At 48.8% G+C, this 25,715-nt stretch overlaps 19 non-coding genes across 19 annotated transcripts; 6 read left to right on the plus strand and 13 right to left on the minus strand.

Moving 5' to 3' along the window:
- Positions 1–445: 445 nt before the first annotated feature.
- trnak-cuu (transfer RNA lysine (anticodon CUU)) lies at positions 446–518 on the minus strand. The gene has a single exon. It is a non-coding gene; the product is annotated as a tRNA-Lys (tRNA).
- An 821-nt stretch (positions 519–1,339) lies between these two features.
- On the minus strand, positions 1,340–1,411 carry trnam-cau (transfer RNA methionine (anticodon CAU)). The gene has a single exon. It is a non-coding gene; the product is annotated as a tRNA-Met (tRNA).
- A 279-nt stretch (positions 1,412–1,690) lies between these two features.
- On the plus strand, positions 1,691–1,773 carry trnal-cag (transfer RNA leucine (anticodon CAG)). Its single transcript has one exon. It is a non-coding gene; the product is annotated as a tRNA-Leu (tRNA).
- Positions 1,774–4,564: 2,791 nt separating this feature from the next.
- trnak-cuu (transfer RNA lysine (anticodon CUU)) lies at positions 4,565–4,637 on the minus strand. Its single transcript has one exon. It is a non-coding gene; the product is annotated as a tRNA-Lys (tRNA).
- An 821-nt stretch (positions 4,638–5,458) lies between these two features.
- trnam-cau (transfer RNA methionine (anticodon CAU)) lies at positions 5,459–5,530 on the minus strand. Its single transcript has one exon. It is a non-coding gene; the product is annotated as a tRNA-Met (tRNA).
- A 279-nt stretch (positions 5,531–5,809) lies between these two features.
- On the plus strand, positions 5,810–5,892 carry trnal-cag (transfer RNA leucine (anticodon CAG)). The gene has a single exon. It is a non-coding gene; the product is annotated as a tRNA-Leu (tRNA).
- A 2,791-nt stretch (positions 5,893–8,683) lies between these two features.
- trnak-cuu (transfer RNA lysine (anticodon CUU)) lies at positions 8,684–8,756 on the minus strand. The gene has a single exon. It is a non-coding gene; the product is annotated as a tRNA-Lys (tRNA).
- An 821-nt stretch (positions 8,757–9,577) lies between these two features.
- trnam-cau (transfer RNA methionine (anticodon CAU)) lies at positions 9,578–9,649 on the minus strand. Its single transcript has one exon. It is a non-coding gene; the product is annotated as a tRNA-Met (tRNA).
- Positions 9,650–9,928: 279 nt separating this feature from the next.
- On the plus strand, positions 9,929–10,011 carry trnal-cag (transfer RNA leucine (anticodon CAG)). Its single transcript has one exon. It is a non-coding gene; the product is annotated as a tRNA-Leu (tRNA).
- Positions 10,012–12,802: 2,791 nt separating this feature from the next.
- trnak-cuu (transfer RNA lysine (anticodon CUU)) lies at positions 12,803–12,875 on the minus strand. Its single transcript has one exon. It is a non-coding gene; the product is annotated as a tRNA-Lys (tRNA).
- An 821-nt stretch (positions 12,876–13,696) lies between these two features.
- trnam-cau (transfer RNA methionine (anticodon CAU)) lies at positions 13,697–13,768 on the minus strand. Its single transcript has one exon. It is a non-coding gene; the product is annotated as a tRNA-Met (tRNA).
- Positions 13,769–14,047: 279 nt separating this feature from the next.
- trnal-cag (transfer RNA leucine (anticodon CAG)) lies at positions 14,048–14,130 on the plus strand. Its single transcript has one exon. It is a non-coding gene; the product is annotated as a tRNA-Leu (tRNA).
- Positions 14,131–16,921: 2,791 nt separating this feature from the next.
- trnak-cuu (transfer RNA lysine (anticodon CUU)) lies at positions 16,922–16,994 on the minus strand. Its single transcript has one exon. It is a non-coding gene; the product is annotated as a tRNA-Lys (tRNA).
- An 821-nt stretch (positions 16,995–17,815) lies between these two features.
- trnam-cau (transfer RNA methionine (anticodon CAU)) lies at positions 17,816–17,887 on the minus strand. The gene has a single exon. It is a non-coding gene; the product is annotated as a tRNA-Met (tRNA).
- Positions 17,888–18,166: 279 nt separating this feature from the next.
- Positions 18,167–18,249, plus strand: trnal-cag (transfer RNA leucine (anticodon CAG)). The gene has a single exon. It is a non-coding gene; the product is annotated as a tRNA-Leu (tRNA).
- Positions 18,250–21,040: 2,791 nt separating this feature from the next.
- On the minus strand, positions 21,041–21,113 carry trnak-cuu (transfer RNA lysine (anticodon CUU)). The gene has a single exon. It is a non-coding gene; the product is annotated as a tRNA-Lys (tRNA).
- An 821-nt stretch (positions 21,114–21,934) lies between these two features.
- Positions 21,935–22,006, minus strand: trnam-cau (transfer RNA methionine (anticodon CAU)). The gene has a single exon. It is a non-coding gene; the product is annotated as a tRNA-Met (tRNA).
- Positions 22,007–22,285: 279 nt separating this feature from the next.
- Positions 22,286–22,368, plus strand: trnal-cag (transfer RNA leucine (anticodon CAG)). The gene has a single exon. It is a non-coding gene; the product is annotated as a tRNA-Leu (tRNA).
- A 2,786-nt stretch (positions 22,369–25,154) lies between these two features.
- trnak-cuu (transfer RNA lysine (anticodon CUU)) lies at positions 25,155–25,227 on the minus strand. Its single transcript has one exon. It is a non-coding gene; the product is annotated as a tRNA-Lys (tRNA).
- Between the last annotated feature and the right edge of the window lie 488 nt (positions 25,228–25,715).

Genomic DNA, 25,715 nt, shown 5'->3' on the forward strand with positions numbered 1-25,715 from the left:
CCTTTCTTTCCCACATTTTTCCAGTGCGGTTATTGATCGCGTTCAAAATGTTTTCCCAACGTACGTGTTACCTGCAAAATCACAGTGAAACTGTTATGCCCAAAAGATTCCTAATAGTTATTGTATTAGAATAGCTCTCCAATTTCTTAGCCTTCGTACACGCAATGTTTAAGGAAACGCTAGAGTAAATGAAACTGTAAATAGACAGGAGCTCTTCTTAGTTTTCATACAAGTTATGATGGCTGCAGCTCCTATCTGCGTCCGGGTGACCGGAGCCAAGGGATTATCTGCGGAACCCTTGATTTATCTCTCGGGCAAGGAGCTAGATACGCCCTTTTCATCTCGGTTTGATCACACCTGTGCATTAAAACGCAGTGCTCGGTACCATCGAGGTGTAAGAGGTTCAAGGATGAGCGGGAAACTTTGTTAATAAGGAGACGGGCACCGCCCAACGTGGGGCTCGAACCCACGACCCTGAGATTAAGAGTCTCATGCTCTACCGACTGAGCTAGCCGGGCGCCGGTGGAGCTGGTGGTTAACTTGTCCCTGTTGACGGCAATTTGACAAGGTATACTTCCTGGCTTTTCATCATGTGCTGACCGGATTCGAGAGTAGCACACCCTGTTCTTTGTTGATTACTGTACCTCCAGCAGCGCAAATGTCAGTAATCATTGAAATGTACGACCTACAATCTCCTCAGCATGCCCGCGTGGACTCCTCAGTGATCATCCTTCTACGTTCTGCTGTAGTTTTCATGCAAGTGAAAACCGTGCTCCAAATAACAGCGGCACAGTTGTATCCTGCGGTAAGCATTCTTCTAATTCCATCGTTTTGCTCCAGGTAAAAGGTAGCGCATCATAGTGTTGATATTCCAAGGTTTCAGAGTCCGTATTGGATGGCTTGGATGCAGACATCGCTCAGAGCTCCCAGTATGATTTTCCCGAGTTCAGTTTTGCAGTGTTTTAGTGCTTTACTACTTCCAGTGGGCCTTTGAATGCTCTGCTAAGTAGAGACGTGACATAATTACTAATGCGACCGAGTGTGCTGGCTGTTCCTGGTTCGTAATGATTAACGCGAGAAATCAATATAAACATAACTGCTTCGATTTCGAGGTTCAGTTGAAGCTTTCAAAGAAACTATCAAAGACCTCAGAACAACCGAAGACACATTTGGTCATCTCCGTATTGGTGAAGATTAAAGAGTCCCGCAAGTGTCAAGCTTGCACAAACACACACGAGAGAGAAACTCAGGACAGAATTTAAAGAAAGGGAGATGCAGACTATTTGAAGGCACTTTGCTAACCCAATGGCATGCTTATGAATCGTGCATAGGACACACGTAGCAGAGGATGGTTTCGATCCATCGACCTCTGGGTTATGGGCCCAGCACGCTTCCGCTGCGCCACTCTGCTGACGGCCTCCCTGCGTGTGGCGCACAACTGCTCTTTTTATTTCCTACATAAGTGATGAAAGAGTTGAAAGTTTCAACGACAAACGCAGACGTCACTTTGAGCGCTTGGTGTTGTAGCACAAATCATCACATGCTGCTCTACACTGGATTATAAAAGCCGACACATTTTCCAAACATTTTAATGCTGGAGTCACACTGTAGTATTAATAACAGTGCGATACTCGAGGAGCGTAGTGGGATCGCGGTGGCTCATCAGACCGCCCCGGGACAGGGGGCCCGCGTCAGGATGGCCGAGCGGTCTAAGGCGCTGCGTTCAGGTCGCAGTCTCCCCTGGAGGCGTGGGTTCGAATCCCACTCCTGACAAAAAGCTTGCTCAGTGCCGTCTCCAGTCGGGTGCAAATGGGTGAAGCAGCCTGACGCAGGGAACGTGCGCCGATAGGCGTAGGTGTATCCCCTGCCTCTTCCGATTTAGCTCGTGCTCCATAGGATGGAAGCGGATGCTCTGGCTTTTTGACTCGAATATAACCTGATCACAACAGAAGGCCGTGCAGCCCAGTGCTGGTTTAAGAATGCCTCGTGTCTTCAGGCCCCTATTCCTTCAGGTTACCCCTTTGGAATAGTCGTCCGAAAAAGACGGGAAAGGAAAAGCATGTAAGCTCCCACACACTGCGTTAGCATTAGCGGTTGGAATCTGATGGGAGAAAAGCAACCTGGCTCGCCGTCAAGCAATCCATCCCTGGTCTCCCACGTGACAGGCGGGGATACGCACCACTATACTAACGAGGAGCGCTTGCTTGGCGCTTGAAGACACTTCCTCTTGCGGCTACTACTGTTTCCGGTTTCGTCTTTTCTTTTCATTCCTCCCAGAGGAGCGCATGAAAACGTTTCCATCTGCGCCATCCTCACCCCTCCAATGCTATGGTCCCTGCTCCTCCTGGTGCACTGCAAACACTCATTCAGCCGGTTCTTTCAGTTTGAATAATTAGGTCTTCAAAGGCTGGAAGTAGGGCGCAAAAGACATGCCAATGCCAAAAGCGTGGCTGTGTGCTTCCAGCTGTGAAATGTCACTGGTGGATGTTGAAGACATTACTTCCAAGGCAGCAGGTCCAAGCGATTTAGCGTTTGTACAAGAAGCAGGAAGAGAGAAACGGCACTCCGCCTTTTTCTGGGCAGGCCGAAGCGACAGGAGAAGGGCGCCGTAGTGGGCAGGATTCGAGCCGACGCGGGGAGACCCCAATGGCTTTCTAGCCCATCGCCTTAACCGCTCGGCCACGACTACAGGGAGCGCCGCCGCCGCCGGCTTGCGATCATTTAACACGGAGGGCGAGGCGGCGGCGGTAACCTTTTTCAATGTCGCTCTCCGCTTCCCCCCAAAAAAAAGCCAAATGACATGCTAGCACTCGGACACCCTTCAGAAGACTGAAGGGTGGCTTAAAGCTGGAAGGATTAGGTCTCCCCGTTCCGACGCGACAATCGAACTTCCTTAGGCAGAGAGAAAGCAACATCGAGGAGCGTCAACAAGACTTTAGAAGCTGCGCCACACGCCACTTTCAGTCGCAGTCACAGCAGTTTTAAAGGCAGGAATCGCCTTTGCGAACGCCATGAGAAACAGAACGCAAGCTCAGGTCCTGCGGTTTAACAAACAGCCACGGCTTTCATGCGACTGGACATTTCTTTTCTGGAGCGAATTCACTTTCAACTTCAAGAAATTCACACAACTTGCGAAATACGAAATACAAATCTGGCTCATCGCTGCACAAGAAATACCGCCGGCTGGCAAGAAAATGACAACGGTGTTTTTCCTTAACGAAAAACTTCCCATGGAGAAAAACAACGGCTGTGCGTCTCTGTCGGCTTGATTCAGTTTAATGCAAGTATTCATTCTCCTCCTGGAAAATACAGCTTGCGAAAGATGAAATACAATTCTTGGCTTTTCTGGGTGAGTGCAGAAGAAATCCTGCCGGCTGGCAGAAGAATTCCAGCCTTTTTTACTCTTTAACCACAAACTTGCGAATGATACAAAGCAAGCGGGGTGCGTTTCTGTGCAGCTGTTAACTGAACAGCTGCTGCTTCAAGCCCACCCAGGGCTCATTCCGATTTCAACATCATGCCCCCTGAAGGTAGACTGGATTTCTTTGCGAAGCATTCACCTTTTGGACGTTTCAGGAAAGGTGCGTGTCGATGCCAGACTTGAAAAGCTTTCCATACAAAGAAACAACATAGTGCTTTTGATTGATGGGAAACGGCAAGAGCGGTTTGAGCAGCTCCGGCCTCTCAACCGCTTTACAATGTGATCGGCACCTCGGTAGCCAGTTTAGAAGGCTGAAAAGGATGCTGGAAGCACAGCGACGTTCTAAAACCAGCGCTTGAAAAGCATCTGCATACATAAAATGTCCATTTCCCCAAAGCTGAATCTGCATCTTCAGAAGATTGTCAGCTATACGTTTTCGTTCTTTGTTTCCTTTTTTTACGACAAGCTTTCGAGAAATGAACTGTCTATTGTGATGAAGGCTGCATTAGAAATTGTGCATCTAGCTTAGTTCAATGAAATCGGGAGGTGCACCTGTCTCAAGCGGATGGCTCTTTGCAGGCACACTACGGAAACCTGCGGGCGCAAGTTGGGAGAAGTGACTCTTGCAGAGTGTTGAGCTTCGAGAAGAGGGCTCCGCTCAGGAAGATATTTCCACATGTTGAAGAGTCGCTTTTCGCCCTTTCTTTCCCACATTTTTCCAGTGCGGTTATTGATCGCGTTCAAAATGTTTTCCCAACGTACGTGTTACCTGCAAAATCACAGTGAAACTGTTATGCCCAAAAGATTCCTAATAGTTATTGTATTAGAATAGCTCTCCAATTTCTTAGCCTTCGTACACGCAATGTTTAAGGAAACGCTAGAGTAAATGAAACTGTAAATAGACAGGAGCTCTTCTTAGTTTTCATACAAGTTATGATGGCTGCAGCTCCTATCTGCGTCCGGGTGACCGGAGCCAAGGGATTATCTGCGGAACCCTTGATTTATCTCTCGGGCAAGGAGCTAGATACGCCCTTTTCATCTCGGTTTGATCACACCTGTGCATTAAAACGCAGTGCTCGGTACCATCGAGGTGTAAGAGGTTCAAGGATGAGCGGGAAACTTTGTTAATAAGGAGACGGGCACCGCCCAACGTGGGGCTCGAACCCACGACCCTGAGATTAAGAGTCTCATGCTCTACCGACTGAGCTAGCCGGGCGCCGGTGGAGCTGGTGGTTAACTTGTCCCTGTTGACGGCAATTTGACAAGGTATACTTCCTGGCTTTTCATCATGTGCTGACCGGATTCGAGAGTAGCACACCCTGTTCTTTGTTGATTACTGTACCTCCAGCAGCGCAAATGTCAGTAATCATTGAAATGTACGACCTACAATCTCCTCAGCATGCCCGCGTGGACTCCTCAGTGATCATCCTTCTACGTTCTGCTGTAGTTTTCATGCAAGTGAAAACCGTGCTCCAAATAACAGCGGCACAGTTGTATCCTGCGGTAAGCATTCTTCTAATTCCATCGTTTTGCTCCAGGTAAAAGGTAGCGCATCATAGTGTTGATATTCCAAGGTTTCAGAGTCCGTATTGGATGGCTTGGATGCAGACATCGCTCAGAGCTCCCAGTATGATTTTCCCGAGTTCAGTTTTGCAGTGTTTTAGTGCTTTACTACTTCCAGTGGGCCTTTGAATGCTCTGCTAAGTAGAGACGTGACATAATTACTAATGCGACCGAGTGTGCTGGCTGTTCCTGGTTCGTAATGATTAACGCGAGAAATCAATATAAACATAACTGCTTCGATTTCGAGGTTCAGTTGAAGCTTTCAAAGAAACTATCAAAGACCTCAGAACAACCGAAGACACATTTGGTCATCTCCGTATTGGTGAAGATTAAAGAGTCCCGCAAGTGTCAAGCTTGCACAAACACACACGAGAGAGAAACTCAGGACAGAATTTAAAGAAAGGGAGATGCAGACTATTTGAAGGCACTTTGCTAACCCAATGGCATGCTTATGAATCGTGCATAGGACACACGTAGCAGAGGATGGTTTCGATCCATCGACCTCTGGGTTATGGGCCCAGCACGCTTCCGCTGCGCCACTCTGCTGACGGCCTCCCTGTGTGTGGCGCACAACTGCTCTTTTTATTTCCTACATAAGTGATGAAAGAGTTGAAAGTTTCAACGACAAACGCAGACGTCACTTTGAGCGCTTGGTGTTGTAGCACAAATCATCACATGCTGCTCTACACTGGATTATAAAAGCCGACACATTTTCCAAACATTTTAATGCTGGAGTCACACTGTAGTATTAATAACAGTGCGATACTCGAGGAGCGTAGTGGGATCGCGGTGGCTCATCAGACCGCCCCGGGACAGGGGGCCCGCGTCAGGATGGCCGAGCGGTCTAAGGCGCTGCGTTCAGGTCGCAGTCTCCCCTGGAGGCGTGGGTTCGAATCCCACTCCTGACAAAAAGCTTGCTCAGTGCCGTCTCCAGTCGGGTGCAAATGGGTGAAGCAGCCTGACGCAGGGAACGTGCGCCGATAGGCGTAGGTGTATCCCCTGCCTCTTCCGATTTAGCTCGTGCTCCATAGGATGGAAGCGGATGCTCTGGCTTTTTGACTCGAATATAACCTGATCACAACAGAAGGCCGTGCAGCCCAGTGCTGGTTTAAGAATGCCTCGTGTCTTCAGGCCCCTATTCCTTCAGGTTACCCCTTTGGAATAGTCGTCCGAAAAAGACGGGAAAGGAAAAGCATGTAAGCTCCCACACACTGCGTTAGCATTAGCGGTTGGAATCTGATGGGAGAAAAGCAACCTGGCTCGCCGTCAAGCAATCCATCCCTGGTCTCCCACGTGACAGGCGGGGATACGCACCACTATACTAACGAGGAGCGCTTGCTTGGCGCTTGAAGACACTTCCTCTTGCGGCTACTACTGTTTCCGGTTTCGTCTTTTCTTTTCATTCCTCCCAGAGGAGCGCATGAAAACGTTTCCATCTGCGCCATCCTCACCCCTCCAATGCTATGGTCCCTGCTCCTCCTGGTGCACTGCAAACACTCATTCAGCCGGTTCTTTCAGTTTGAATAATTAGGTCTTCAAAGGCTGGAAGTAGGGCGCAAAAGACATGCCAATGCCAAAAGCGTGGCTGTGTGCTTCCAGCTGTGAAATGTCACTGGTGGATGTTGAAGACATTACTTCCAAGGCAGCAGGTCCAAGCGATTTAGCGTTTGTACAAGAAGCAGGAAGAGAGAAACGGCACTCCGCCTTTTTCTGGGCAGGCCGAAGCGACAGGAGAAGGGCGCCGTAGTGGGCAGGATTCGAGCCGACGCGGGGAGACCCCAATGGCTTTCTAGCCCATCGTCTTAACCGCTCGGCCACGACTACAGGGAGCGCCGCCGCCGCCGGCTTGCGATCATTTAACACGGAGGGCGAGGCGGCGGCGGTAACCTTTTTCAATGTCGCTCTCCGCTTCCCCCCAAAAAAAAGCCAAATGACATGCTAGCACTCGGACACCCTTCAGAAGACTGAAGGGTGGCTTAAAGCTGGAAGGATTAGGTCTCCCCGTTCCGACGCGACAATCGAACTTCCTTAGGCAGAGAGAAAGCAACATCGAGGAGCGTCAACAAGACTTTAGAAGCTGCGCCACACGCCACTTTCAGTCGCAGTCACAGCAGTTTTAAAGGCAGGAATCGCCTTTGCGAACGCCATGAGAAACAGAACGCAAGCTCAGGTCCTGCGGTTTAACAAACAGCCACGGCTTTCATGCGACTGGACATTTCTTTTCTGGAGCGAATTCACTTTCAACTTCAAGAAATTCACACAACTTGCGAAATACGAAATACAAATCTGGCTCATCGCTGCACAAGAAATACCGCCGGCTGGCAAGAAAATGACAACGGTGTTTTTCCTTAACGAAAAACTTCCCATGGAGAAAAACAACGGCTGTGCGTCTCTGTCGGCTTGATTCAGTTTAATGCAAGTATTCATTCTCCTCCTGGAAAATACAGCTTGCGAAAGATGAAATACAATTCTTGGCTTTTCTGGGTGAGTGCAGAAGAAATCCTGCCGGCTGGCAGAAGAATTCCAGCCTTTTTTACTCTTTAACCAGAAACTTGCGAATGATACAAAGCAAGCGGGGTGCGTTTCTGTGCAGCTGTTAACTGAACAGCTGCTGCTTCAAGCCCACCCAGGGCTCATTCCGATTTCAACATCATGCCCCCTGAAGGTAGACTGGATTTCTTTGCGAAGCATTCACCTTTTGGACGTTTCAGGAAAGGTGCGTGTCGATGCCAGACTTGAAAAGCTTTCCATACAAAGAAACAACATAGTGCTTTTGATTGATGGGAAACGGCAAGAGCGGTTTGAGCAGCTCCGGCCTCTCAACCGCTTTACAATGTGATCGGCACCTCGGTAGCCAGTTTAGAAGGCTGAAAAGGATGCTGGAAGCACAGCGACGTTCTAAAACCAGCGCTTGAAAAGCATCTGCATACATAAAATGTCCATTTCCCCAAAGCTGAATCTGCATCTTCAGAAGATTGTCAGCTATACGTTTTCGTTCTTTGTTTCCTTTTTTTACGACAAGCTTTCGAGAAATGAACTGTCTATTGTGATGAAGGCTGCATTAGAAATTGTGCATCTAGCTTAGTTCAATGAAATCGGGAGGTGCACCTGTCTCAAGCGGATGGCTCTTTGCAGGCACACTACGGAAACCTGCGGGCGCAAGTTGGGAGAAGTGACTCTTGCAGAGTGTTGAGCTTCGAGAAGAGGGCTCCGCTCAGGAAGATATTTCCACATGTTGAAGAGTCGCTTTTCGCCCTTTCTTTCCCACATTTTTCCAGTGCGGTTATTGATCGCGTTCAAAATGTTTTCCCAACGTACGTGTTACCTGCAAAATCACAGTGAAACTGTTATGCCCAAAAGATTCCTAATAGTTATTGTATTAGAATAGCTCTCCAATTTCTTAGCCTTCGTACACGCAATGTTTAAGGAAACGCTAGAGTAAATGAAACTGTAAATAGACAGGAGCTCTTCTTAGTTTTCATACAAGTTATGATGGCTGCAGCTCCTATCTGCGTCCGGGTGACCGGAGCCAAGGGATTATCTGCGGAACCCTTGATTTATCTCTCGGGCAAGGAGCTAGATACGCCCTTTTCATCTCGGTTTGATCACACCTGTGCATTAAAACGCAGTGCTCGGTACCATCGAGGTGTAAGAGGTTCAAGGATGAGCGGGAAACTTTGTTAATAAGGAGACGGGCACCGCCCAACGTGGGGCTCGAACCCACGACCCTGAGATTAAGAGTCTCATGCTCTACCGACTGAGCTAGCCGGGCGCCGGTGGAGCTGGTGGTTAACTTGTCCCTGTTGACGGCAATTTGACAAGGTATACTTCCTGGCTTTTCATCATGTGCTGACCGGATTCGAGAGTAGCACACCCTGTTCTTTGTTGATTACTGTACCTCCAGCAGCGCAAATGTCAGTAATCATTGAAATGTACGACCTACAATCTCCTCAGCATGCCCGCGTGGACTCCTCAGTGATCATCCTTCTACGTTCTGCTGTAGTTTTCATGCAAGTGAAAACCGTGCTCCAAATAACAGCGGCACAGTTGTATCCTGCGGTAAGCATTCTTCTAATTCCATCGTTTTGCTCCAGGTAAAAGGTAGCGCATCATAGTGTTGATATTCCAAGGTTTCAGAGTCCGTATTGGATGGCTTGGATGCAGACATCGCTCAGAGCTCCCAGTATGATTTTCCCGAGTTCAGTTTTGCAGTGTTTTAGTGCTTTACTACTTCCAGTGGGCCTTTGAATGCTCTGCTAAGTAGAGACGTGACATAATTACTAATGCGACCGAGTGTGCTGGCTGTTCCTGGTTCGTAATGATTAACGCGAGAAATCAATATAAACATAACTGCTTCGATTTCGAGGTTCAGTTGAAGCTTTCAAAGAAACTATCAAAGACCTCAGAACAACCGAAGACACATTTGGTCATCTCCGTATTGGTGAAGATTAAAGAGTCCCGCAAGTGTCAAGCTTGCACAAACACACACGAGAGAGAAACTCAGGACAGAATTTAAAGAAAGGGAGATGCAGACTATTTGAAGGCACTTTGCTAACCCAATGGCATGCTTATGAATCGTGCATAGGACACACGTAGCAGAGGATGGTTTCGATCCATCGACCTCTGGGTTATGGGCCCAGCACGCTTCCGCTGCGCCACTCTGCTGACGGCCTCCCTGCGTGTGGCGCACAACTGCTCTTTTTATTTCCTACATAAGTGATGAAAGAGTTGAAAGTTTCAACGACAAACGCAGACGTCACTTTGAGCGCTTGGTGTTGTAGCACAAATCATCACATGCTGCTCTACACTGGATTATAAAAGCCGACACATTTTCCAAACATTTTAATGCTGGAGTCACACTGTAGTATTAATAACAGTGCGATACTCGAGGAGCGTAGTGGGATCGCGGTGGCTCATCAGACCGCCCCGGGACAGGGGGCCCGCGTCAGGATGGCCGAGCGGTCTAAGGCGCTGCGTTCAGGTCGCAGTCTCCCCTGGAGGCGTGGGTTCGAATCCCACTCCTGACAAAAAGCTTGCTCAGTGCCGTCTCCAGTCGGGTGCAAATGGGTGAAGCAGCCTGACGCAGGGAACGTGCGCCGATAGGCGTAGGTGTATCCCCTGCCTCTTCCGATTTAGCTCGTGCTCCATAGGATGGAAGCGGATGCTCTGGCTTTTTGACTCGAATATAACCTGATCACAACAGAAGGCCGTGCAGCCCAGTGCTGGTTTAAGAATGCCTCGTGTCTTCAGGCCCCTATTCCTTCAGGTTACCCCTTTGGAATAGTCGTCCGAAAAAGACGGGAAAGGAAAAGCATGTAAGCTCCCACACACTGCGTTAGCATTAGCGGTTGGAATCTGATGGGAGAAAAGCAACCTGGCTCGCCGTCAAGCAATCCATCCCTGGTCTCCCACGTGACAGGCGGGGATACGCACCACTATACTAACGAGGAGCGCTTGCTTGGCGCTTGAAGACACTTCCTCTTGCGGCTACTACTGTTTCCGGTTTCGTCTTTTCTTTTCATTCCTCCCAGAGGAGCGCATGAAAACGTTTCCATCTGCGCCATCCTCACCCCTCCAATGCTATGGTCCCTGCTCCTCCTGGTGCACTGCAAACACTCATTCAGCCGGTTCTTTCAGTTTGAATAATTAGGTCTTCAAAGGCTGGAAGTAGGGCGCAAAAGACATGCCAATGCCAAAAGCGTGGCTGTGTGCTTCCAGCTGTGAAATGTCACTGGTGGATGTTGAAGACATTACTTCCAAGGCAGCAGGTCCAAGCGATTTAGCGTTTGTACAAGAAGCAGGAAGAGAGAAACGGCACTCCGCCTTTTTCTGGGCAGGCCGAAGCGACAGGAGAAGGGCGCCGTAGTGGGCAGGATTCGAGCCGACGCGGGGAGACCCCAATGGCTTTCTAGCCCATCGTCTTAACCGCTCGGCCACGACTACAGGGAGCGCCGCCGCCGCCGGCTTGCGATCATTTAACACGGAGGGCGAGGCGGCGGCGGTAACCTTTTTCAATGTCGCTCTCCGCTTCCCCCCAAAAAAAAGCCAAATGACATGCTAGCACTCGGACACCCTTCAGAAGACTGAAGGGTGGCTTAAAGCTGGAAGGATTAGGTCTCCCCGTTCCGACGCGACAATCGAACTTCCTTAGGCAGAGAGAAAGCAACATCGAGGAGCGTCAACAAGACTTTAGAAGCTGCGCCACACGCCACTTTCAGTCGCAGTCACAGCAGTTTTAAAGGCAGGAATCGCCTTTGCGAACGCCATGAGAAACAGAACGCAAGCTCAGGTCCTGCGGTTTAACAAACAGCCACGGCTTTCATGCGACTGGACATTTCTTTTCTGGAGCGAATTCACTTTCAACTTCAAGAAATTCACACAACTTGCGAAATACGAAATACAAATCTGGCTCATCGCTGCACAAGAAATACCGCCGGCTGGCAAGAAAATGACAACGGTGTTTTTCCTTAACGAAAAACTTCCCATGGAGAAAAACAACGGCTGTGCGTCTCTGTCGGCTTGATTCAGTTTAATGCAAGTATTCATTCTCCTCCTGGAAAATACAGCTTGCGAAAGATGAAATACAATTCTTGGCTTTTCTGGGTGAGTGCAGAAGAAATCCTGCCGGCTGGCAGAAGAATTCCAGCCTTTTTTACTCTTTAACCAGAAACTTGCGAATGATACAAAGCAAGCGGGGTGCGTTTCTGTGCAGCTGTTAACTGAACAGCTGCTGCTTCAAGCCCACCCAGGGCTCATTCCGATTTCAACATCATGCCCCCTGAAGGTAGACTGGATTTCTTTGCGAAGCATTCACCTTTTGGACGTTTCAGGAAAGGTGCGTGTCGATGCCAGACTTGAAAAGCTTTCCATACAAAGAAACAACATAGTGCTTTTGATTGATGGGAAACGGCAAGAGCGGTTTGAGCAGCTCCGGCCTCTCAACCGCTTTACAATGTGATCGGCACCTCGGTAGCCAGTTTAGAAGGCTGAAAAGGATGCTGGAAGCACAGCGACGTTCTAAAACCAGCGCTTGAAAAGCATCTGCATACATAAAATGTCCATTTCCCCAAAGCTGAATCTGCATCTTCAGAAGATTGTCAGCTATACGTTTTCGTTCTTTGTTTCCTTTTTTTACGACAAGCTTTCGAGAAATGAACTGTCTATTGTGATGAAGGCTGCATTAGAAATTGTGCATCTAGCTTAGTTCAATGAAATCGGGAGGTGCACCTGTCTCAAGCGGATGGCTCTTTGCAGGCACACTACGGAAACCTGCGGGCGCAAGTTGGGAGAAGTGACTCTTGCAGAGTGTTGAGCTTCGAGAAGAGGGCTCCGCTCAGGAAGATATTTCCACATGTTGAAGAGTCGCTTTTCGCCCTTTCTTTCCCACATTTTTCCAGTGCGGTTATTGATCGCGTTCAAAATGTTTTCCCAACGTACGTGTTACCTGCAAAATCACAGTGAAACTGTTATGCCCAAAAGATTCCTAATAGTTATTGTATTAGAATAGCTCTCCAATTTCTTAGCCTTCGTACACGCAATGTTTAAGGAAACGCTAGAGTAAATGAAACTGTAAATAGACAGGAGCTCTTCTTAGTTTTCATACAAGTTATGATGGCTGCAGCTCCTATCTGCGTCCGGGTGACCGGAGCCAAGGGATTATCTGCGGAACCCTTGATTTATCTCTCGGGCAAGGAGCTAGATACGCCCTTTTCATCTCGGTTTGATCACACCTGTGCATTAAAACGCAGTGCTCGGTACCATCGAGGTGTAAGAGGTTCAAGGATGAGCGGGAAACTTTGTTAATAAGGAGACGGGCACCGCCCAACGTGGGGCTCGAACCCACGACCCTGAGATTAAGAGTCTCATGCTCTACCGACTGAGCTAGCCGGGCGCCGGTGGAGCTGGTGGTTAACTTGTCCCTGTTGACGGCAATTTGACAAGGTATACTTCCTGGCTTTTCATCATGTGCTGACCGGATTCGAGAGTAGCACACCCTGTTCTTTGTTGATTACTGTACCTCCAGCAGCGCAAATGTCAGTAATCATTGAAATGTACGACCTACAATCTCCTCAGCATGCCCGCGTGGACTCCTCAGTGATCATCCTTCTACGTTCTGCTGTAGTTTTCATGCAAGTGAAAACCGTGCTCCAAATAACAGCGGCACAGTTGTATCCTGCGGTAAGCATTCTTCTAATTCCATCGTTTTGCTCCAGGTAAAAGGTAGCGCATCATAGTGTTGATATTCCAAGGTTTCAGAGTCCGTATTGGATGGCTTGGATGCAGACATCGCTCAGAGCTCCCAGTATGATTTTCCCGAGTTCAGTTTTGCAGTGTTTTAGTGCTTTACTACTTCCAGTGGGCCTTTGAATGCTCTGCTAAGTAGAGACGTGACATAATTACTAATGCGACCGAGTGTGCTGGCTGTTCCTGGTTCGTAATGATTAACGCGAGAAATCAATATAAACATAACTGCTTCGATTTCGAGGTTCAGTTGAAGCTTTCAAAGAAACTATCAAAGACCTCAGAACAACCGAAGACACATTTGGTCATCTCCGTATTGGTGAAGATTAAAGAGTCCCGCAAGTGTCAAGCTTGCACAAACACACACGAGAGAGAAACTCAGGACAGAATTTAAAGAAAGGGAGATGCAGACTATTTGAAGGCACTTTGCTAACCCAATGGCATGCTTATGAATCGTGCATAGGACACACGTAGCAGAGGATGGTTTCGATCCATCGACCTCTGGGTTATGGGCCCAGCACGCTTCCGCTGCGCCACTCTGCTGACGGCCTCCCTGCGTGTGGCGCACAACTGCTCTTTTTATTTCCTACATAAGTGATGAAAGAGTTGAAAGTTTCAACGACAAACGCAGACGTCACTTTGAGCGCTTGGTGTTGTAGCACAAATCATCACATGCTGCTCTACACTGGATTATAAAAGCCGACACATTTTCCAAACATTTTAATGCTGGAGTCACACTGTAGTATTAATAACAGTGCGATACTCGAGGAGCGTAGTGGGATCGCGGTGGCTCATCAGACCGCCCCGGGACAGGGGGCCCGCGTCAGGATGGCCGAGCGGTCTAAGGCGCTGCGTTCAGGTCGCAGTCTCCCCTGGAGGCGTGGGTTCGAATCCCACTCCTGACAAAAAGCTTGCTCAGTGCCGTCTCCAGTCGGGTGCAAATGGGTGAAGCAGCCTGACGCAGGGAACGTGCGCCGATAGGCGTAGGTGTATCCCCTGCCTCTTCCGATTTAGCTCGTGCTCCATAGGATGGAAGCGGATGCTCTGGCTTTTTGACTCGAATATAACCTGATCACAACAGAAGGCCGTGCAGCCCAGTGCTGGTTTAAGAATGCCTCGTGTCTTCAGGCCCCTATTCCTTCAGGTTACCCCTTTGGAATAGTCGTCCGAAAAAGACGGGAAAGGAAAAGCATGTAAGCTCCCACACACTGCGTTAGCATTAGCGGTTGGAATCTGATGGGAGAAAAGCAACCTGGCTCGCCGTCAAGCAATCCATCCCTGGTCTCCCACGTGACAGGCGGGGATACGCACCACTATACTAACGAGGAGCGCTTGCTTGGCGCTTGAAGACACTTCCTCTTGCGGCTACTACTGTTTCCGGTTTCGTCTTTTCTTTTCATTCCTCCCAGAGGAGCGCATGAAAACGTTTCCATCTGCGCCATCCTCACCCCTCCAATGCTATGGTCCCTGCTCCTCCTGGTGCACTGCAAACACTCATTCAGCCGGTTCTTTCAGTTTGAATAATTAGGTCTTCAAAGGCTGGAAGTAGGGCGCAAAAGACATGCCAATGCCAAAAGCGTGGCTGTGTGCTTCCAGCTGTGAAATGTCACTGGTGGATGTTGAAGACATTACTTCCAAGGCAGCAGGTCCAAGCGATTTAGCGTTTGTACAAGAAGCAGGAAGAGAGAAACGGCACTCCGCCTTTTTCTGGGCAGGCCGAAGCGACAGGAGAAGGGCGCCGTAGTGGGCAGGATTCGAGCCGACGCGGGGAGACCCCAATGGCTTTCTAGCCCATCGTCTTAACCGCTCGGCCACGACTACAGGGAGCGCCGCCGCCGCCGGCTTGCGATCATTTAACACGGAGGGCGAGGCGGCGGCGGTAACCTTTTTCAATGTCGCTCTCCGCTTCCCCCCAAAAAAAAGCCAAATGACATGCTAGCACTCGGACACCCTTCAGAAGACTGAAGGGTGGCTTAAAGCTGGAAGGATTAGGTCTCCCCGTTCCGACGCGACAATCGAACTTCCTTAGGCAGAGAGAAAGCAACATCGAGGAGCGTCAACAAGACTTTAGAAGCTGCGCCACACGCCACTTTCAGTCGCAGTCACAGCAGTTTTAAAGGCAGGAATCGCCTTTGCGAACGCCATGAGAAACAGAACGCAAGCTCAGGTCCTGCGGTTTAACAAACAGCCACGGCTTTCATGCGACTGGACATTTCTTTTCTGGAGCGAATTCACTTTCAACTTCAAGAAATTCACACAACTTGCGAAATACGAAATACAAATCTGGCTCATCGCTGCACAAGAAATACCGCCGGCTGGCAAGAAAATGACAACGGTGTTTTTCCTTAACGAAAAACTTCCCATGGAGAAAAACAACGGCTGTGCGTCTCTGTCGGCTTGATTCAGTTTAATGCAAGTATTCATTCTCCTCCTGGAAAATACAGCTTGCGAAAGATGAAATACAATTCTTGGCTTTTCTGGGTGAGTGCAGAAGAAATCCTGCCGGCTGGCAGAAGAATTCCAGCCTTTTTTACTCTTTAACCAGAAACTTGCGAATGATACAAAGCAAGCGGGGTGCGTTTCTGTGCAGCTGTTAACTGAACAGCTGCTGCTTCAAGCCCACCCAGGGCTCATTCCGATTTCAACATCATGCCCCCTGAAGGTAGACTGGATTTCTTTGCGAAGCATTCACCTTTTGGACGTTTCAGGAAAGGTGCGTGTCGATGCCAGACTTGAAAAGCTTTCCATACAAAGAAACAACATAGTGCTTTTGATTGATGGGAAACGGCAAGAGCGGTTTGAGCAGCTCCGGCCTCTCAACCGCTTTACAATGTGATCGGCACCTCGGTAGCCAGTTTAGAAGGCTGAAAAGGATGCTGGAAGCACAGCGACGTTCTAAAACCAGCGCTTGAAAAGCATCTGCATACATAAAATGTCCATTTCCCCAAAGCTGAATCTGCATCTTCAGAAGATTGTCAGCTATACGTTTTCGTTCTTTGTTTCCTTTTTTTACGACAAGCTTTCGAGAAATGAACTGTCTATTGTGATGAAGGCTGCATTAGAAATTGTGCATCTAGCTTAGTTCAATGAAATCGGGAGGTGCACCTGTCTCAAGCGGATGGCTCTTTGCAGGCACACTACGGAAACCTGCGGGCGCAAGTTGGGAGAAGTGACTCTTGCAGAGTGTTGAGCTTCGAGAAGAGGGCTCCGCTCAGGAAGATATTTCCACATGTTGAAGAGTCGCTTTTCGCCCTTTCTTTCCCACATTTTTCCAGTGCGGTTATTGATCGCGTTCAAAATGTTTTCCCAACGTACGTGTTACCTGCAAAATCACAGTGAAACTGTTATGCCCAAAAGATTCCTAATAGTTATTGTATTAGAATAGCTCTCCAATTTCTTAGCCTTCGTACACGCAATGTTTAAGGAAACGCTAGAGTAAATGAAACTGTAAATAGACAGGAGCTCTTCTTAGTTTTCATACAAGTTATGATGGCTGCAGCTCCTATCTGCGTCCGGGTGACCGGAGCCAAGGGATTATCTGCGGAACCCTTGATTTATCTCTCGGGCAAGGAGCTAGATACGCCCTTTTCATCTCGGTTTGATCACACCTGTGCATTAAAACGCAGTGCTCGGTACCATCGAGGTGTAAGAGGTTCAAGGATGAGCGGGAAACTTTGTTAATAAGGAGACGGGCACCGCCCAACGTGGGGCTCGAACCCACGACCCTGAGATTAAGAGTCTCATGCTCTACCGACTGAGCTAGCCGGGCGCCGGTAGAGCTGGTGGTTAACTTGTCCCTGTTGACGGCAATTTGACAAGGTATACTTCCTGGCTTTTCATCATGTGCTGACCGGATTCGAGAGTAGCACACCCTGTTCTTTGTTGATTACTGTACCTCCAGCAGCGCAAATGTCAGTAATCATTGAAATGTACGACCTACAATCTCCTCAGCATGCCCGCGTGGACTCCTCAGTGATCATCCTTCTACGTTCTGCTGTAGTTTTCATGCAAGTGAAAACCGTGCTCCAAATAACAGCGGCACAGTTGTATCCTGCGGTAAGCATTCTTCTAATTCCATCGTTTTGCTCCAGGTAAAAGGTAGCGCATCATAGTGTTGATATTCCAAGGTTTCAGAGTCCGTATTGGATGGCTTGGATGCAGACATCGCTCAGAGCTCCCAGTATGATTTTCCCGAGTTCAGTTTTGCAGTGTTTTAGTGCTTTACTACTTCCAGTGGGCCTTTGAATGCTCTGCTAAGTAGAGACGTGACATAATTACTAATGCGACCGAGTGTGCTGGCTGTTCCTGGTTCGTAATGATTACAGTGAGAAATCAATATAAACATAACTGCTTCGATTTCGAGGTTCAGTTGAAGCTTTCAAAGAAACTATCAAAGACCTCAGAACAACCGAAGACACATTTGGTCATCTCCGTATTGGTGAAGATTAAAGAGTCCCGCAAGTGTCAAGCTTGCACAAACACACACCAGAGAGAAACTCAGGACAGAATTTAAAGAAAGGGAGATGCAGACTATTTGAAGGCACTTTGCTAACCCAATGGCATGCTTATGAATCGTGCATAGGACACACGTAGCAGAGGATGGTTTCGATCCATCGACCTCTGGGTTATGGGCCCAGCACGCTTCCGCTGCGCCACTCTGCTGACGGCCCCTCTGCGTGTGGCGCACAACTGCTCTTTTTATTTCCTACATAAGTGATGAAAGAGTTGAAAGTTTCAACGACAAACGCAGACGTCACTTTGAGCGCTTGGTGTTGTAGCACAAATCATCACATGCTGCTCTACACTGGATTATAAAAGCCGACACATTTTCCAAACATTTTAATGCTGGAGTCACACTGTAGTATTAATAACAGTGCGATACTCGAGGAGCGTAGTGGGATCGCGGTGGCTCATCAGACCGCCCCGGGACAGGGGGCCCGCGTCAGGATGGCCGAGCGGTCTAAGGCGCTGCGTTCAGGTCGCAGTCTCCCCTGGAGGCGTGGGTTCGAATCCCACTCCTGACAAAAAGCTTGCTCAGTGCCGTCTCCAGTCGGGTGCAAATGGGTGAAGCAGCCTGACGCAGGGAACGTGCGCCGATAGGCGTAGGTGTATCCCCTGCCTCTTCCGATTTAGCTCGTGCTCCATAGGATGGAAGCGGATGCTCTGGCTTTTTGACTCGAATATAACCTGATCACAACAGAAGGCCGTGCAGCCCAGTGCTGGTTTAAGAATGCCTCGTGTCTTCAGGCCCCTATTCCTTCAGGTTACCCCTTTGGAATAGTCGTCCGAAAAAGACGGGAAAGGAAAAGCATGTAAGCTCCCACACACTGCGTTAGCATTAGCGGTTGGAATCTGATGGGAGAAAAGCAACCTGGCTCGCCGTCAAGCAATCCATCCCTGGTCTCCCACGTGACAGGCGGGGATACGCACCACTATACTAACGAGGAGCGCTTGCTTGGCGCTTGAAGACACTTCCTCTTGCGGCTACTACTGTTTCCGGTTTCGTCTTTTCTTTTCATTCCTCCCAGAGGAGCGCATGAAAACGTTTCCATCTGCGCCATCCTCACCCCTCCAATGCTATGGTCCCTGCTCCTCCTGGTGCACTGCAAACACTCATTCAGCCGGTTCTTTCAGTTTGAATAATTAGGTCTTCAAAGGCTGGAAGTAGGGCGCAAAAGACATGCCAATGCCAAAAGCGTGGCTGTGTGCTTCCAGCTGTGAAATGTCACTGGTGGATGTTGAAGACATTACTTCCAAGGCAGCAGGTCCAAGCGATTTAGCGTTTGTACAAGAAGCAGGAAGAGAGAAACGGCACTCCGCCTTTTTCTGGGCAGGCCGAAGCGACAGGAGAAGGGCGCCGTAGTGGGCAGGATTCGAGCCGACGCGGGGAGACCCCAATGGCTTTCTAGCCCATCGTCTTAACCGCTCGGCCACGACTACAGGGAGCGCCGCCGCCGCCGGCTTGCGATCATTTAACACGGAGGGCGAGGCGGCGGCGGTAACCTTTTTCAATGTCGCTCTCCGCTTCCCCCCAAAAAAAAGCCAAATGACATGCTAGCACTCGGACACCCTTCAGAAGACTGAAGGGTGGCTTAAAGCTGGAAGGATTAGGTCTCCCCGTTCCGACGCGACAATCGAACTTCCTTAGGCAGAGAGAAAGCAACATCGAGGAGCGTCAACAAGACTTTAGAAGCTGCGCCACACGCCACTTTCAGTCGCAGTCACAGCAGTTTTAAAGGCAGGAATCGCCTTTGCGAACGCCATGAGAAACAGAACGCAAGCTCAGGTCCTGCGGTTTAACAAACAGCCACGGCTTTCATGCGACTGGACATTTCTTTTCTGGAGCGAATTCACTTTCAACTTCAAGAAATTCACACAACTTGCGAAATACGAAATACAAATCTGGCTCATCGCTGCACAAGAAATACCGCCGGCTGGCAAGAAAATGACAACGGTGTTTTTCCTTAACGAAAAACTTCCCATGGAGAAAAACAACGGCTGTGCGTCTCTGTCGGCTTGATTCAGTTTAATGCAAGTATTCATTCTCCTCCTGGAAAATACAGCTTGCGAAAGATGAAATACAATTCTTGGCTTTTCTGGGTGAGTGCAGAAGAAATCCTGCCGGCTGGCAGAAGAATTCCAGCCTTTTTTACTCTTTAACCACAAACTTGCGAATGATACAAAGCAAGCGGGGTGCGTTTCTGTGCAGCTGTTAACTGAACAGCTGCTGCTTCAAGCCCACCCAGGGCTCATTCCGATTTCAACATCATGCCCCCTGAAGGTAGACTGGATTTCTTTGCGAAGCATTCACCTTTTGGACGTTTCAGGAAAGGTGCGTGTCGATGCCAGACTTGAAAAGCTTTCCATACAAAGAAACAACATAGTGCTTTTGATTGATGGGAAACGGCAAGAGCGGTTTGAGCAGCTCCGGCCTCTCAACCGCTTTACAATGTGATCGGCACCTCGGTAGCCAGTTTAGAAGGCTGAAAAGGATGCTGGAAGAACAGCGACGTTCTAAAACCAGCGCTTGAAAAGCATCTGCATACATAAAATGTCCATTTCCCCAAAGCTGAATCTGCATCTTCAGAAGATTGTCAGCTATACGTTTTCGTTCTTTGTTTCCTTTTTTTACGACAAGCTTTCGAGAAATGAACTGTCTATTGTGATGAAGGCTGCATTAGAAATTGTGCATCTAGCTTAGTTCAATGAAATCGGGAGGTGCACCTGTCTCAAGCGGATGGCTCTTTGCAGGCACACTACGGAAACCTGCGGGCGCAAGTTGGGAGAAGTGACTCTTGCAGAGTGTTGAGCTTCGAGAAGAGGGCTCCGCTCAGGAAGATATTTCCACATGTTGAAGAGTCGCTTTTCGCCCTTTCTTTCCCACATTTTTCCAGTGCGGTTATTGATCGCGTTCAAAATGTTTTCCCAACGTACGTGTTACCTGCAAAATCACAGTGAAACTGTTATGCCCAAAAGATTCCTAATAGTTATTGTATTAGAATAGCTCTCCAATTTCTTAGCCTTCGTACACGCAATGTTTAAGGAAACGCTAGAGTAAATGAAACTGTAAATAGACAGGAGCTCTTCTTAGTTTTCATACAAGTTATGATGGCTGCAGCTCCTATCTGCGTCCGGGTGACCGGAGCCAAGGGATTATCTGCGGAACCCTTGATTTATCTCTCGGGCAAGGAGCTAGATACGCCCTTTTCATCTCGGTTTGATCACACCTGTGCATTAAAACGCAGTGCTCGGTACCATCGAGGTGTAAGAGGTTCAAGGATGAGCGGGAAACTTTGTTAATAAGGAGACGGGCACCGCCCAACGTGGGGCTCGAACCCACGACCCTGAGATTAAGAGTCTCATGCTCTACCGACTGAGCTAGCCGGGCGCCGGTAGAGCTGGTGGTTAACTTGTCCCTGTTGACGGCAATTTGACAAGGTATACTTCCTGGCTTTTCATCATGTGCTGACCGGATTCGAGAGTAGCACACCCTGTTCTTTGTTGATTACTGTACCTCCAGCAGCGCAAATGTCAGTAATCATTGAAATGTACGACCTACAATCTCCTCAGCATGCCCGCGTGGACTCCTCAGTGATCATCCTTCTACGTTCTGCTGTAGTTTTCATGCAAGTGAAAACCGTGCTCCAAATAACAGCGGCACAGTTGTATCCTGCGGTAAGCATTCTTCTAATTCCATCGTTTTGCTCCAGGTAAAAGGTAGCGCATCATAGTGTTGATATTCCAAGGTTTCAGAGTCCGTATTGGATGGCTTGGATGCAGACATCGCTCAGAGCTCCCAGTATGATTTTCCCGAGTTCAGTTTTGCAGTGTTTTAGTGCTTTACTACTTCCAGTGGGCCTTTGAATGCTCTGCTAAGTAGAGACGTGACATAATTACTAATGCGACCGAGTGTGCTGGCTGTTCCTGGTTCGTAATGATTACAGTGAGAAATCAATATAAACATAACTGCTTCGATTTCGAGGTTCAGTTGAAGCTTTCAAAGAAACTATCAAAGACCTCAGAACAACCGAAGACACATTTGGTCATCTCCGTATTGGTGAAGATTAAAGAGTCCCGCAAGTGTCAAGCTTGCACAAACACACACCAGAGAGAAACTCAGGACAGAATTTAAAGAAAGGGAGATGCAGACTATTTGAAGGCACTTTGCTAACCCAATGGCATGCTTATGAATCGTGCATAGGACACACGTAGCAGAGGATGGTTTCGATCCATCGACCTCTGGGTTATGGGCCCAGCACGCTTCCGCTGCGCCACTCTGCTGACGGCCCCTCTGCGTGTGGCGCACAACTGCTCTTTTTATTTCCTACATAAGTGATGAAAGAGTTGAAAGTTTCAACGACAAACGCAGACGTCACTTTGAGCGCTTGGTGTTGTAGCACAAATCATCACATGCTGCTCTACACTGGATTATAAAAGCCGACACATTTTCCAAACATTTTAATGCTGGAGTCACACTGTAGTATTAATAACAGTGCGATACTCGAGGAGCGTAGTGGGATCGCGGTGGCTCATCAGACCGCCCCGGGACAGGGGGCCCGCGTCAGGATGGCCGAGCGGTCTAAGGCGCTGCGTTCAGGTCGCAGTCTCCCCTGGAGGCGTGGGTTCGAATCCCACTCCTGACAAAAAGCTTGCTCAGTGCCGTCTCCAGTCGGGTGCAAATGGGTGAAGCAGCCTGACGCAGGGAACGTGCGCCGATAGGCGTAGGTGTATCCCCTGCCTCTTCCGATTTAGCTCGTGCTCCATAGGATGGAAGCGGATGCTCTGGCTTTTTGACTCGAATATAACCTGATCACAACAGAAGGCCGTGCAGCCCAGTGCTGGTTTAAGAATGCCTCGTGTCTTCAGGCCCCTATTCCTTCAGGTTACCCCTTTGGAATAGTCGTCCGAAAAAGACGGGAAAGGAAAAGCATGTAAGCTCCCACACACTGCGTTAGCATTAGCGGTTGGAATCTGATGGGAGAAAAGCAACCTGGCTCGCCGTCAAGCAATCCATCCCTGGTCTCCCACGTGACAGGCGGGGATACGCACCACTATACTAACGAGGAGCGCTTGCTTGGCGCTTGAAGACACTTCCTCTTGCGGCTACTACTGTTTCCGGTTTCGTCTTTTCTTTTCATTCCTCCCAGAGGAGCGCATGAAAACGTTTCCATCTGCGCCATCCTCACCCCTCCAATGCTATGGTCCCTGCTCCTCCTGGTGCACTGCAAACACTCATTCAGCCGGTTCTTTCAGTTTGAATAATTAGGTCTTCAAAGGCTGGAAGTAGGGCGCAAAAGACATGCCAATGCCAAAAGCGTGGCTGTGTGCTTCCAGCTGTGAAATGTCACTGGTGGATGTTGAAGACTACTTCCAAGGCAGCAGGTCCAAGCGATTTAGCGTTTGTACAAGAAGCAGGAAGAGAGAAACGGCACTCCGCCTTTTTCTGGGCAGGCCGAAGCGACAGGAGAAGGGCGCCGTAGTGGGCAGGATTCGAGCCGACGCGGGGAGACCCCAATGGCTTTCTAGCCCATCGTCTTAACCGCTCGGCCACGACTACAGGGAGCGCCGCCGCCGCCGGCTTGCGATCATTTAACACGGAGGGCGAGGCGGCGGCGGTAACCTTTTTCAATGTCGCTCTCCGCTTCCCCCCAAAAAAAAGCCAAATGACATGCTAGCACTCGGACACCCTTCAGAAGACTGAAGGGTGGCTTAAAGCTGGAAGGATTAGGTCTCCCCGTTCCGACGCGACAATCGAACTTCCTTAGGCAGAGAGAAAGCAACATCGAGGTGCGTCAACAAGACTTTAGAAGCTGCGCCACACGCCACTTTCAGTCGCAGTCACAGCAGTTTTAAAGGCAGGAATCGCCTTTGCGAACGCCATGAGAAACAGAACGCAAGCTCAGGTCCTGCGGTTTAACAAACAGCCACGGCTTTCATGCGACTGGACATTTCTTTTCTGGAGCGAATTCACTTTCAACTTCAAGAAATTCACACAACTTGCGAAATACGAAATACAAATCTGGCTCATCGCTGCACAAGAAATACCGCCGGCTGGCAAGAAAATGACAACGGTGTTTTTCCTTAACGAAAAACTTCCCATGGAGAAAAACAACGGCTGTGCGTCTCTGTCGGCTTGATTCAGTTTAATGCAAGTATTCATTCTCCTCCTGGAAAATACAGCTTGCGAAAGATGAAATACAATTCTTGGCTTTTCTGGGTGAGTGCAGAAGAAATCCTGCCGGCTGGCAGAAGAATTCCAGCCTTTTTTACTCTTTAACCAGAAACTTGCGAATGATACAAAGCAAGCGGGGTGCGTTTCTGTGCAGCTGTTAACTGAACAGCTGCTGCTTCAAGCCCACCCAGGGCTCATTCCGATTTCAACATCATGCCCCCTGAAGGTAGACTGGATTTCTTTGCGAAGCATTCACCTTTTGGACGTTTCAGGAAAGGTGCGTGTCGATGCCAGACTTGAAAAGCTTTCCATACAAAGAAACAACATAGTGCTTTTGATTGATGGGAAACGGCAAGAGCGGTTTGAGCAGCTCCGGCCTCTCAACCGCTTTACAATGTGATCGGCACCTCGGTAGCCAGTTTAGAAGGCTGAAAAGGATGCTGGAAGCACAGCGACGTTCTAAAACCAGCGCTTGAAAAGCATCTGCATACATAAAATGTCCATTTCCCCAAAGCTGAATCTGCATCTTCAGAAGATTGTCAGCTATACGTTTTCGTTCTTTGTTTCCTTTTTTTACGACAAGCTTTCGAGAAATGAACTGTCTATTGTGATGAAGGCTGCATTAGAAATTGTGCATCTAGCTTAGTTCAATGAAATCGGGAGGTGCACCTGTCTCAAGCGGATGGCTCTTTGCAGGCACACTACGGAAACCTGCGGGCGCAAGTTGGGAGAAGTGACTCTTGCAGAGTGTTGAGCTTCGAGAAGAGGGCTCCGCTCAGGAAGATATTTCCACATGTTGAAGAGTCGCTTTTCGCCCTTTCTTTCCCACATTTTTCCAGTGCGGTTATTGATCGCGTTCAAAATGTTTTCCCAACGTACGTGTTACCTGCAAAATCACAGTGAAACTGTTATGCCCAAAAGATTCCTAATAGTTATTGTATTAGAATAGCTCTCCAATTTCTTAGCCTTCGTACACGCAATGTTTAAGGAAACGCTAGAGTAAATGAAACTGTAAATAGACAGGAGCTCTTAGTTTTCATACAAGTTATGATGGCTGCAGCTCCTATCTGCGTCCGGGTGACCGGAGCCAAGGGATTATCTGCGGAACCCTTGATTTATCTCTCGGGCAAGGAGCTAGATACGCCCTTTTCATCTCGGTTTGATCACACCTGTGCATTAAAACGCAGTGCTCGGTACCATCGAGGTGTAAGAGGTTCAAGGATGAGCGGGAAACTTTGTTAATAAGGAGACGGGCACCGCCCAACGTGGGGCTCGAACCCACGACCCTGAGATTAAGAGTCTCATGCTCTACCGACTGAGCTAGCCGGGCGCCGGTAGAGCTGGTGGTTAACTTGTCCCTGTTGACGGCAATTTGACAAGGTATACTTCCTGGCTTTTCATCATGTGCTGACCGGATTCGAGAGTAGCACACCCTGTTCTTTGTTGATTACTGTACCTCCAGCAGCGCAAATGTCAGTAATCATTGAAATGTACGACCTACAATCTCCTCAGCATGCCCGCGTGGACTCCTCAGTGATCATCCTTCTACGTTCTGCTGTAGTTTTCATGCAAGTGAAAACCGTGCTCCAAATAACAGCGGCACAGTTGTATCCTGCGGTAAGCATTCTTCTAATTCCATCGTTTTGCTCCAGGTAAAAGGTAGCGCATCATAGTGTTGATATTCCAAGGTTTCAGAGTCCGTATTGGATGGCTTGGATGCAGACATCGCTCAGAGCTCCCAGTATGATTTTCCCGAGTTCAGTTTTGCAGTGTTTTAGTGCTTTACTACTTCCAGTGGGCCTTTGAATGCTCTGCTAA

This window comes from Lepisosteus oculatus, unplaced genomic scaffold (genome assembly GCF_040954835.1).
Source record: "Lepisosteus oculatus isolate fLepOcu1 unplaced genomic scaffold, fLepOcu1.hap2 HAP2_SCAFFOLD_95, whole genome shotgun sequence".
Taxonomy (NCBI): Eukaryota; Metazoa; Chordata; class Actinopteri; order Semionotiformes; family Lepisosteidae; genus Lepisosteus; species Lepisosteus oculatus.